Here is a 13,825-nt window from a genome sequence, read left to right as displayed (position 1 = left end):
TGTGATAGTAATTGATAAGTGATGTCCCTGTCTTTATCTCAGCTCACAGTCTTTTTTGTCTTACTTTCTCCCCCTGTCCTGTTGAGAAGGGAAGTGAGAGAGCAGCTAAGTAGATGTCTGGTAGCCAGCCAAGGTCAATCCCTCAGAGCAGTTTACATAGCCTTTGCTAGAGATGGATTTCTCTCTTGAGTTAAGACCTCAGTTACCAAAGAGATCCAGTCATCACATCATAACTTATTCATGGGATGCTGAGCAAATCATTTACTTTCTTGTTGCACAGAAACAGGGCTGCACAACTTCCTCACCTTAAAGAAGTGTTGTGGAAACAAATGTATTTCAAAAACAAGTGCACACAGATTAAAAGAAGGAAATTTTTAGGTGGACTGCTTGCCTCACTGGACTGAACAGCCGAATCTCCTTTTCTTTTATTTCTGTTTCGGAGCATCTCCTCTTACAGTGAGTGCTACAGAACAGGTATCATCCTCTTTGATGAGACAGGACATTAGACTTAAAGGTTAAAACAGGGATGCCCTTTTCAAGTCACAGGCTAACAGAATTCCGGACAATTCTATGTGCCTCAAAAACTAATGACAACTTTAATTTCCAGGAAGTACAGGATCAAACCTGAATGGTTTAGATCCCTGTACAACTACACATGAAGGAATAGGAGCATCTTCATCTTCCACTGACTTGTGTGATTTTTTTCTCTGACTAAAAAAGACATCAATATATGTTGCCTCCTGCTCAGTGCATGCCCTTTTTTTCCTGTGCTATCTTCTCCAAGCCATTTAGCATACCCTACATTTCCTACAGGAAGTTACTCAGTCTAGCAGCTACTTGAAAAAGCAGTAGTTTTTTCTTCCATGTTTCATCTTTAATTTTGGCAGTAATGTAAGAGCACAATGTAGACTAGAAGAGCTGAAAGAGAAAAGCACAGTACTTGCTCCAAGAACTTTCAATCTGCAATTGAAATGACTTTTTTCTTCCCACATGCCTGCTAAACACTTCTAAAGCTAGCTGCAATTCTAGAAAAGCTGACCTTCCAAAAGCATATTGGAAGCAAACAAAAAAAAAATCCAGACATTTCCTTCACACCCTTGCATATTAGCCTTCAAGAAAATGGGATTTCAATTTCTTTACCAAGACTAGAGTATAAATCTTCATAATGAAAAAAAAAAAAAAATAGATGTAGCCTCTTCACCCCTGTCCCCTTTATCAGCTTTCTCAGATGAAAGAATCCCAGAATGGTTGAGGCTGGAAGCAACCTCTGGAGATCATCCAGACCAACCCTCTTGCCCAAGGCAGAGTCAATTAGACTATCTGGCTCTGGATATCATCCGAAGTTTTGAGTGTCTCCGAGGATGGAATATCCAGAGTCTCTTTGGGCAGCCATTTCCAGTATTTGACCACCCTCACAGTAAATAATGTATTTCTTATGCTTAGATGGAATTTTCTGTATTTCAGTTTGCATCCCTTGTCTCTTGCCCTTTCACTGGACACCACTTGTAAGACTCAAGCTCCATCTTATTTACTCCCTCCAACCAGGTATTTAAGGACATTGTTAAGGTCCCCCTTATTCTTCTACTACCCAAGCTAATTAGTCCCAGCTCTCTCAGCCTCTCCTCATATATCAGATACTCTTAACTCCTTGATCATCTTTGAGGCCCTTTGATGGACTCACTCCAGTATGTCCATGTCTCTTACATTGGCAAACTCACAACTGGACCCAGCACCTCAGATTCAGTCTCACCAGTTTTATAGAGAAATGTCTCTATCTTCCCCCTCAAAACCCCACCTTCATTCCCAGTTGCAGTGATATATATTAAGTCAGCTCCTCAGCTTATGTAAATGAGTACAGTTCTACAGAAGTCACAGGAGTTACACCAACTTGGATTAGCTGAATAGCTGTCTCAAAATGTCATGATTTCAATTCATTTTTCAATCCATATTTTCAATCCCTTCCCCTTCTAGACACCTTGTGCCTGGTCTGCTTACAGTTTCAGTATATGCTAGAATATTTGAAGGTACATTTCCTTCACTACAAGTTTCAAATGACCTTTTAATGAAGGGCTGAACTGATTTCCAAACCCAATTATGTTGTTAATTAAACTTCTATTTTTTCCTCTTTCCACTACCAGCTTCACGTTTTCAGATTCCTGTTTTTTGGTACAGTCCCTGGAGTTTCTGCTTTCCTGGGCTTTATGACAGCTACCTTTACAAGCACTTCTGAAATACCACCTCCAGCATTAACTTTATTAGATTATTCTTGAAGCTGCAGTGGGTCAGTTTCAGCATCACCATTCTGATCTCCTCAGCCAGAACCCTCAGGGCAGACTTAGTTTAGTTTTCAAAGTTAATAAAGTAGTAGCAGTGATCTGCCTTCTAGTGAGTGTCGTAACTGACTTGAACAGGTTGCGAATAATTTATTTTTTCCTGCACTGATCTCTGCCAACAGTATGTCTGCTTAACTGTAGTCCTTCCTGCTGACAGATTGAGCTTCAATACCTTTGCTCTATTATTAATGCTTTTACATCCCAAAGTCTTCATCAGTGCATTTCAGATTGTCCCTGCACTGTTGGTGTCAGCTGTCCAGCGTAAAGGGAGAAATCCAGCAGTTTAGTAACAAAACCAGACCTCCATGGAGCTGGGATTTCCACTGAGCATTTTGTGTCTTACTGCATAATTACAGAAGTACAGTATAATGCTGTCTATTATTACAAAATTATATGCTGATACCCATGTGTTTGACATGTATGGGTAACAGCAGTGGCTAGGTTTTGGACAAAATTTGGTATTTTTTGCTTTTGGAAATACAAATTTCTCTGACGGTAAGATTTCATTTCTTGCATTTTTGACTCTGATCTAAGTTGAACTACACGGTTTCTTCTCTCCAGTGGATAAGCACTGAATCCCAAGCAAGGGACATGGTGTTTCCTCTGATACAAATAAAGTCACAAACTTTTCTCAAGGAGTTGAGTGGTGCTGCTTTTCTTCTGCAGAGCCTAGCTCAAGAGAAAAGATGATCCCTCTGATTTGGAAGGCAGTTAAAAACTATAAACACTTTATAACCATCCTATATTCTACCGGTTTTGAAAGTATTTGAGAGAATTTTATTGTTTTAATTTCAACATTTGTTACATAACATTTCTACAAAGAACAATGTTAAAAAATTCTGGTTCTCTCATTCACCTTAAGCAATTATCAGAAGGATTACTTGCATATGGAGACTCTAATTAATGTGGAACTGATGATAAAACCTATCCTTAAAGAGGTAGAAAGAAGAAAGGTTGTTGAAGAGTGATGCCATAAATGGAAGGTTCCATGTAGAGGAATTTTTCAGTGAGTCATCCGTGACCTGCTGGTCACTCACAGTGTTGTTGCAGGACAAGATTTCCAGCTGCTACAAATGTCACTGAAAGTCAGTGAAAGACATGAAAAGCTCTCAAAGGTTTTTCCCACGGACTTCATCAGAGAGCTGTCAGTCCTCAAAACATGGGAAAAAAAATTAAGTACATTTAATATTACTTTTCCAAGCAGCAATTACCTTAGATGTTAGAGGAATGTTTTAAGTATTAGAACTAGGTAGTCTGGAAAGAAAGCAGAGGAAGAACTAACTTACAAAAAAGGTTCTCTATTAAAGTGTCATTCGTACTAGAATAATCCCTGTTGTACACCACTTCTTCCCTTTCTCTGCTGCCACAGTAACACAAATAAAGGGAATCTTATGAATGTAGTATCCATAACCATAGCATGTTTGGGAAAAATAACACAATGAGGCCTGGACAGAAAAACTAATAGCATCTTCTATTTAAGATGTTCAGAACTGCAACTCTATTGTTCATATGCATGATGGTTAAAGATTTCTCTCCTTCCTTCTCTTTTCAACAAAGATTTTAACTTTTGCCAAAATTAATTACTAGTTATGCATTACAAATTAGAGATGGAAGTCTTTCATTTTTCATTATGTTCTGCAGAGCATTTTTAGGGGTGCAGTTTCTGTACAATGAAATAACTGTATCAGACCTAAGTACAAATTCCTTTTAAACTACATATTCCCAATCAGCTAGACTTTGTAATATTCAGGACACTTTGATACATGCTTAAATCAGCAATATGAATATTTACATAGGAAATACTGTTAACACTAGCTGTTTGATCTTTGTTTACAGTATGTCCACTTTCTATGTACCTCAGCCTTTATTCCCAATACAGAGAAAAGAAACACTGGAGCAATTTCATGTTATAGTACAGAGTGAGAAAGGCAACCACTGAGATACTCACCAGATGTTTGGTTTGCACAGCTGCAGCTTTGTTGTAGGCTTGAGTTATGCAAGAACAGCATAAATTACAGCAGAAAGATAACCAGGAGAAACTGTACTGGTGCAAATTGTGTTCCACATACCATAACTAAATATTCGGGGAAAAAGCATGAATCATAGAATCATAGAACGGTTTGGGTTGGAAGGGACCTTAAAGATCATCTAGATCCAACCCCCCTGCCATGGGCAGGGACACCTTCCACTAGACCAGGTTGCTCAAAGCCCCGTCCAACCTGGCCTTGAACACTTCCAGGGAGGGGGTATCCACAACCTCTCTGGGCAACTTGTGCCAGTGTCTCACCACCCTCACAGTAAAGAATTTCTTCCTTATATCTAATCTAAATCTACCATTTTTCAGTTTAAAACTTACCCCTTGTCCTATCACTACACTCCCTGATAAAGAGTCGCTCCCCATCTTTCCTGTAGGCCCCCTTTAAGTACTGGAAGGATGCTACAAGGTCTTCCCAGAGCCTTCTCTTCTCTAGGCTGAACAAGCCCAACTCTCTTAGCCTGTCCTCATCAGGGAGATGCTTCAGCCCCCTGATCATCTTTGATGCCCTCCTTTGGACTGGCTTGAGCAGGTGCATGTCCTTTTTATGTTGGGCACCCCAGAGCTGAACACAGCACTCCAGGTGGGGTCTCATGAGAGCAGAGTAGAATGGGAGAATCCCCTCCCTCGACCTGCTGGCCACACTTCTCTTGATGCAGCCCAGGATACGGCTGGCTTTCTGTGCTGTGAGCACACATTGCTGACTCATAGTCAGTTTTTCATCCAATAATATCCCCAAGTCCTTCTCTGCAGGGCTGCTCTCAATCCACTCATCTCCCAGCCTGTATTTGTGCTTGGGATTGCCTCAACCCATGTGCAGGACCTTGCACTTGGCCTTGTTGAACTTCATGAGGTTTGCACGGGTCCATCTCTCAAGCCTGTCAAGGTCCCTCTGAATAGCATCCCTTCCCTCTAGCGTAGGCCACAGTTTGCTTTCACTTGGAAGAGTATCCAGTACACCTGGAATCAACTGCCCCCGGGGTGGAAACACAGCCCGACAATTTGTCATGGACTGATCCAGACTGCACTAGAACAGGGTGAAACTCTGTTAACAGCTGCAATACATTTTATGACATCATCATATGGGGTAATACAGCGGAAGTTTTTGAGAAAGAGGAGAAAATAATCCAAATCCTTCTGAGAGCTAAGCAAAGGTCAAGGAACCTGCACAGGAGATTCAATTTTTAGGAATAAAATGGCAAGATGGACATTGACAAGTTCCAATGGCTGTGATTAATAAAATGACAGCTATGTCCCCACTGACTAGCAAAAAGGAAACACAGGCTTTCTCAGGTGCTGTGGGTTTCTGGAGAATGCGTAATCCAAATTACAGTCAGATTGTAAATTGTTTCTACCAAGTGACCCAGAAAAAGAACAATTTTACATGGAGCCCTGAACAACAAGAAGCCTTTGAACGAATTCAATGGGAAATAGTTCATGCAGTAGCCCTTGGGCCAGTCCAGGCAGGACAAGATGTTAAAAATGTGCTTTACACTGCAGATGGGGAGAAGGGCCCCACCTGAAGTCTTGGGCAGAGAGCACCAGGGGAGGCCCAGGGCCAATCCCTGGAGTTTTTGAGACAGGGATATAGACAATCTGAGGCTCGCTGAAAAAGAGATATTGACAGCATATGAAGGGGTTCAAGTTGCTTCAGAAGTGGTTGGTACTGAAGCACAGTTCCTCTTGGCACCTCAGCTGCCAGTGCTGGGCTGTATGTTCAAAGGGAGTGTCCCTTCTATACACCATGCAACTCAACTGATGCCACGTGGAGTAAGTGGGTCACACTGATCACACAACGGGCTCAGATAGGGACCCCTAGCCACCCAGGAAATCAGAAGTGATCACAAATTGGCCAGAAGGCAAAGATTTTGGAATTTCACCAGAGGAAGAGGTGACGCATGCTGAAGAGGGCCCACCATATAATAAGCTACCAGATAATAAGAAGCAATATGCTCTGTTTACTGATGGGTCCTGTCACATTGTAGGGAAACACAGAAGGTGGAAGACTGCTGTGTGGAGCCCCACGTGACGGGTCACAGAAGCTGTTGAAGGAGAAGGTGAATTGAGTCAGTTTGCAGAGGTGAAAGCCATCTAACTGGCCTTAGCTATTGCTGAGTGAGAAAGGTGGCTAGTGCCAGTGGTCTATGCCAACTCATGGATAGTGGCAAATGCCCTGTGGGGGTGGTTACAGCAATGCAAATGAAGCAATTGGCAGTACAGAGGCAAATCCATCTGGGCCACTAAAATATGGCAAGATTTTGCCACTTGGGTAGAGAACCTGGTTGTGAAAGTATATTGCATAGATGCTCATGTCCCCAGGAGTCAGGACACTGAAGAGCATCAAAACAACCAAGAGGTGGATCATCTTGACTGAAGGAAAAAAGTGTTATAAACCAAATTAAGTATCTTGAAACATGAGACAATATTCTCATCTGGAGGGGAAGGTTTTAAAGGCACCCTGTTTAAAGAGTAAATGGGGGCTCAGTTCTAATCAAAACAATAGAGACATAAACAACCAAAGTCCAAATCTGAAAAAGGACCTAGGTTATATTGGCAATGCAGTTATAAAAACATGACTGGCAACACCACTCAAGGAGGTAGCTTAAATTTAACTTGTGTTTGTTTACAATATGTATCAGTGGTTTACTGTAATCACTTTTCAAATCCATCAGGTGCTTCCAAATGTTCTGCAGGATAGATACACCTAGGCTGGCTTTATATTAGCCACCTAAGGTGCCAGCAGCAGAACAGAGGTTTAGATTACTGCATGTATTATAAAAACTACCTGGTTTTCTGAGTTTTCACCAAATCAGAACCCATTTTTTCTATGACAACTAATGATCCAAGATGCAGCTGACACCTATTCAAGGTGAGAGCTGTGCATTTACATCCTCTTGAGCAGAAGAGGAAATTGAGAAGCCTGGATGCTCTCAAGGTTGGATGCTCAGGATCAGAGTTCTCTGTGTGTGTGGAATACAAGGTTTAGAGAAATGCAGCCTTGTGTAAACTTTCAGGTCACAAACCAATAGCATTTTAGGGGGTCAAGCAGTTCAAATTTTTGTTAGTTTGCATAATGGAGAAGAGGTATAAGATCTGAGGCTGAAATCTTATAAGGAGCTTGTGTGTTAGATTAGAAGGTAGGGGCATGAATCAACAAATATACTTTGACTTCGGGTGTTCGTGTATGGTTGATACCAAGTATATTAACACAGTTGTAAAATCAAGTTTTGGCAATGAAGGATTAGGTGGCTGTCAGCCTTCCACTACAGATGCAATATTGTATAAGCTATCCCATACTGTATTTTCAAAGGCATGCTTCTACTCAGAAATATATGTGAATATCAAACAGTTTTTCAGAGGTAAAAAGGACACATTTGAGCAGTTTGTTTTGTAACGCTTTTTCTGCATCAAGAGACTTGATATCTGTCATTCATCTGCCTCCTGCCAAATTGAAACAGGTAGCAAGCAAATTAAGAAAATGTTAAGAGGTTTTACATTGTGTTGAAATAACTCCTTTTTCAGCGCTGGAGAGTTAAATTTGCATCTTGTTTGCTTCTGCTGTTCAAACACATAATATGTTCTGTAAAGACTGTAATAACTTTCAGGTGACTTTGTAGAAAGATAAAGCTATTAAAGGAATAAACACATAGCCATGTTTATCTAATACACAAGTAAGATGCAAAAATTCTGCTGAAGACCCACTTCAGATACTACTTCCTTTATTGAATCTGGTTCCGGTTCCTAATGTCCTTTTGAATTTACCACCCTTAAGTTCAGAGATATTTCTGCTTCAAATCGACAGACCGTGAATCAAAGACCTGCCACTCTGTGTGATGAGCAGAACAAATAGAGGCAAAAATAACTCTTTTTCTCTTGTAGTGGTTCAAAATGAAGTGCAAATGAGCTGCTTGCTATCTAGATTGAAGAATCACCTATATTCAATGAGCAGCAATGAAAAACAACCCAGACATGACCAGTTACATTTCCCAAACACTTACTCAGTATATTTCAGCCCGAAGTAGTTTTTGCTTTACAGTTCTATAAGCAGGACACTGAGACTTCTGAAACACTTTTTAATGACATGCTTTATTTTACTTAGCTGGAGTATTTAATGATTGTTTAAAAATACATATTTTATTTAAATATCAGTTTAGACACAACACAGCAATATTTTTGTATAAGACCCAAGTTAAAGAATATGGGCAAAAGGAAGAAAAGGCAATTTCACCAACACCAAAGGTGGACAAGCCACAGCCAAATTCCCACAGTCTTGACAGATGCTTTTACAAAAACTGTGCATTTGAACTTTTTAAGAACTAGTTTTAAACACTTTCCATTAACTTCATGATTTCTTCCTCTTCTTCAGAAAATTTAGAAATATCCTTAAAATTAAAGTAGAAATTCTACCAAAGTCATCTGATTCCAGAAATTTTGTTGGTTTCTTCAAAATAGAATAAAATAGAACCTCCATTATCAGACTGCCCTGATAAAGGTTGATAGCAATACCAGCAAAATATTCTTTCTCCCAACAGTAAAACACCCTGATAAATAAAATCAGATAGCAAATTTTACCTGATTGTAACACAATGCAGATGTTCTTTAAAACTTTCAAAGCAGGCATTTGACATTGCTCAGAGACACTGGGAGGATAAACACTATGTTTAGGTAAACTGGGACAAAATATCATATTGTCTTTCACTTAAGCAGAGATAACTACTAGTCTCCTTAGACTAATGGTCTCCTGCTCATTTTCCTCATGGATTAATCAATGTTATGCCATTTTCTACTTTATTTTGCACCATATCTATCAGTGTTGCTTTGTTTTATCAGTTGTTTCCAAAGGTCCCAGAAGAGATAGAGTCTCTGTTTCAGGCACCAAAAAAAAGCCACTTTAGAAAGACTACTACTCTGTGAAAGGACTTCCACTCTGGCTAGCAAGGTTTCTGCTGGGGATTCTAACACTTTATCAGCCTTGTCCCTCCCCCACTTCCCCTTAATGTCTTATTCATGCTGTCAGTGTGAGCCATCAAGCTTCTAAGAACAAACCAGAAAACTTATGTAAAATAGTGAACAGACCATTATAGTAAACAAAATTAGATTTCGCTACTAGTTTAATGATATTAAAGATAGAAATAGATAACATATACAACAGCCAGAAGGAGGAACTAACTCCAAATTTAAAGAGAGTAATGCCATCAACATCTAAATTAAAAATTAATAGAGTTAAGAAATTAAGAAATATCAAACCAATCTGTCCAAAATTAAGCTAATTATTTTGCCTGTTCTTTTTATATCAAGATTTCTCCATTTCCACTGAAGCCATGAGAACTCAAGTGTCCTTGATATCCTTGTGACACTAAACTCTTTGAAAAGTAGCACCAAAACTTTTCCAAAATTTAATTTCTTAATATTGTAGAGATTTATTTCCATTTAGATTCAAAGTACACCCATACACTACTCCATCTTCCCCTTCCATTGCTCTATTAAATGCTATATCTTAAGGGTTTTAAACTACATGGTAAAACAGTCCCCATGCATTCACACCAAGCTGATGTTAAAGAACTGTAAGTCCACTGCATGTGACTCATTCTCAAAACAGCTATTAGGAGGGAGGACCTCCAACCCCCAAGAGAGCATATCTGTCTTCAGAGTTGTAGTCAGCCTTGTCCAGAACTTACTCTTCTGTCCCCATTTGGAATGTACGTGGCTCATCAATGTACCTTATGGGTTCCCATGAGCTGACGCAGCTGTTTCACTCTGTTCTAATGCCAGTGATTTCACTGCAGCTTAAGGCTATTTACATCTACTGAGGATCTGCCCCCAGACGGAGGAAGAACTCATAGATGTTTGTGTCTAAAGGTGCCACCTCTGACTATTAAAACACCAGTAAGAAAAGTCTAATTTATTGCAAATTGTCCATTAGTGTATCTGCCCTTCCTTTGGCAATAAAAGAAAAAAACTGCTCCACTCATGTAAACCTCTACAGAACAATAAACAGTTCAAGAGAAACAATAAATAACAACACCCCCAGTGCCCCAGATTTGTGTGTGAAAATCTGATTTTAGAACTATCTACATTTCTTTTCCCATAAGTTTTCATTCTGGAAGGGACAGGAGGAAGACGAGTGGCAGCCTTCTTAGCACAATGTGCTGAAATGTATTTGTCTCAAGTAGCCACAGACTAATAATACAGCTAAGAGGTAGGTGTTTACTGGTATGTACATCTGTGTGTGTGTGCATGTGAGTGGAGCTTGAGGTGCAAATACCTACTGTATAATCTAGGATGACAAATAATAAAAGATGTGTATCTGGATATCTAATAATGAAAACATTTATTAAGCTTATGTAGCATCTGATGAAGAACAGAAAAAATTTCTCATGGTCTTGATGCAGATAGCTAACTGCCATGGCTCTTCACTGAAGATAAATATTGCAGAATGTCACTCAAATACCTTTTAAGGGTAGTATTTTCAGTGCCAGTAGGCAATACTATGGTGATTACAGGATATCTTTTTAAAAAGTGAAAACAAATATGTGTGTTTTCAAGTCATTATAACTACTTATTGGTGCACATCCTTAAGAATAACAGGTGACCTGTGGGCCAGATAAAAAGCAAGGGTTCAGAAAACTGGAAGAAAATCTTAAAACAAACATTCTTCATTCTGTAGATGTCTACTCTGGGTGAATTTATGGGCATAAGTCTGAACACACTAGCTATGCAGCCAAGACATGAGTGTGAATATATAGATTTGGTAACAATCAGTAAAATTAACTAAACCAAAAATCTCCTTAATTGATTATAAATGTGTTTGAGGGGTGATTACCAGACTATCCATTCTATCAAATCACATTAAGTGGTCCGTGAAGCAATATTGATCAATGCACTCTGTGCTCTCAGTTAAAAGGTGAGTATGAGAAATGCTGAAAAGTAGAGTTCACTGATAAAAGTATGCTTAGAAACCAGTACTTCAACATGATATACAACACAACCACATTTTGCTAGGATGCTCATTTAATTTCAGCCAGGGCCATGAATGACTTTCATTCTTGTCTAAATGAGCAGAGTGCTTAGAAAGTGTAAAAACTTACTTGACTTGTGGGATTGGTGAACAATGTATCACTAGAACTAAATTCACCCTTGCACAAAATGATGGGAGGAGCTCTGCTGAAAGGGTGTTGGGGTGGCTACCAATGAAAACTGAAGATCTTGTTCAGAAATAGACCCAGATTTGTCTTTGTCTCTTAGTCATTGTCTTTGTTTGCAACAAACTGCCCTTCTCTTTCTTTTTTTCTTTTTTTTTATTTTTTTTTTAAAGGGAGTGAGAAAAAGGAGGAGATTTAGTTATAGTTGCTAAAACTTCTCCAAGCATCTACTAGTACTACTGTAACAGGATTTTTTTGTACTGTGGCACCTTATCATTTCCCTCATATAATCTCAATGCATTTGGGCAGGTGCCACTCCATGAAGTACAGTTAACTTATGTAATACAAAAATTTATGTACCTATATATTTTATTGGCTCTTTCATAATACTTTGAATTAAAGTTGAGAAAATCTCCAGTGAGCAGCTAACTGCAGTGTAAGACTGAGTATCTTGCTTTTATACTTCATTGCTTCGTACTGTATTGCCAGAAAGCTATTTATAGACCTGCTCTGCAGTTGCACAGTTGTTGCTTATATCTTGTCTAAAGGAAGTAAGGTTGCCCCATTGAGACTTTGCCCTTCTCTCAAGGGTAAACTAAAATCCATTAAACTTAAATATATGCTGTAAACCCTGTACATTAGTGGCTGTGATGGAAATATTATGTAGTTATTTATAACAAGATATCCATTTGGGGAAGTGAAATAGATAGGCATATCTGAAAATTATTGCCTCTTCATTCTCCTCTTAAAGTTGTTGTCTTTGTGCCTAAAGCTTGAATGTTTGTTTTGCTGGCACCATGACAAAGTAAGCAAATGTATTTCCGTAGAACAGATCACTGCTGTGTACAACCCCACAATAAATAACTTGTGAAAGGTAGCACAGACATTCAACCAGAACCTATATTGCTCCAAAGAAATCCACACAAATATTTCTGATTACAGGGAATGTTTTTTCAAACACAGCTGCTCATATTACTGGGGTATAAGTAAAAATCAGCAAAAGATATTAATTTAATCTATCTAAATATAGTTAGATAGGCATATACCTATAATATTAGAGATAAGCAAGCATCTATGCATGCACATGCACACACACACACTGTCAGTGTAAAATTGACTAGACATAGTGAAGGTGTCTTATCCTGACTCTGCTCTTATAAATTACAAAGATTCAGATAAATATTATTTAACCATCAGATTTTGTAGTTGATGTTAAAACAGGGAACTGAAAATGGAGGAAACAGAAATGGAGGAAACAGAAAATCTGAACAAGAGGTTCCTTTGAGACCTTCTATAACATATCAGCCATGCTGTAAGATACAAGAGCCCCTGAACTAAAAGAATGTTACTTAATACTAGTTCTTCTAGTATTAAGTAATACTCTTCTCTGGTCTTCTAGTAATCTTCTTTTCTGAGTCTATATGCTACACATCCAAATATATGCAAGTTAAAGGGCAAGTGTTACATCCAACAGCAACACCCAGTGATTTACAGAGAAGACCTACCTAGCTGTGGTTTTCCCTGCTATTCTTGGGAGGAATATTGCACAGTCCTCACATTAAATCCACTTTGATGAAATTTATACACACACAAGATGCAGGAATTGACCTTGTCAATCTTTCAGAGAAGCCATTCTGCCTTCCAATGAACTTCATCAACCTACAAAAATGTTCTTTATAGCTTATGGAGAAAAGCAAAGGGAGATGCACTGACAGCTAGTTGATCTTACAAGATTTGATGAGGTCTGCAGCCAGCTGTCTTATAAAATATTAAGAAAAACAGCCATAGTAAAATTCTTAGCAGTAAGAGATAAAGTTGTTATACTGAAATTACAGCTTTAATTATTCTAGCTCAAAATTCCGAAAAAGTTTATGACTTCTCTGAAACAAAAGAATACAGACAATAGTCACATATAGGTATCTGGGTTGGGAAGCTGAATCTGAGTCTTTTGCTTCATGCCTTACTATAAAATAAGGCAGACATCATGAGTGAAAAAGATAGTATTAAAAAAAGAATGTGTGTGCATATATGCGTGTGAAAACATGTTGCCTCTCTTCTGGCAGTCATTTACTGCTGAACTCGTCTACTTCAACCAAATCTGTGCACTAGCTGCATTACATTCTCATACATTTGAAAAAAAAACCCCACAAAAACAAAACCCAAAGATTTCAACAAGAAGAGAAAGCTACATAATGAGTGAACAGGATGGTATTGCTCAGTATGAGAAAGATGACAAATCAAAGCAGGACATGGCACTTGACTGATTCTTGGGCAGCTTCTCCTACCTTGTCTCCTAGCTCACCATTAATGTTTTG

Source organism: Strix aluco, chromosome 1 (genome assembly GCF_031877795.1).
Source record: "Strix aluco isolate bStrAlu1 chromosome 1, bStrAlu1.hap1, whole genome shotgun sequence".
NCBI lineage: Eukaryota > Metazoa > Chordata > Aves > Strigiformes > Strigidae > Strix > Strix aluco.
This window is presented reverse-complemented; position numbering follows the sequence as displayed.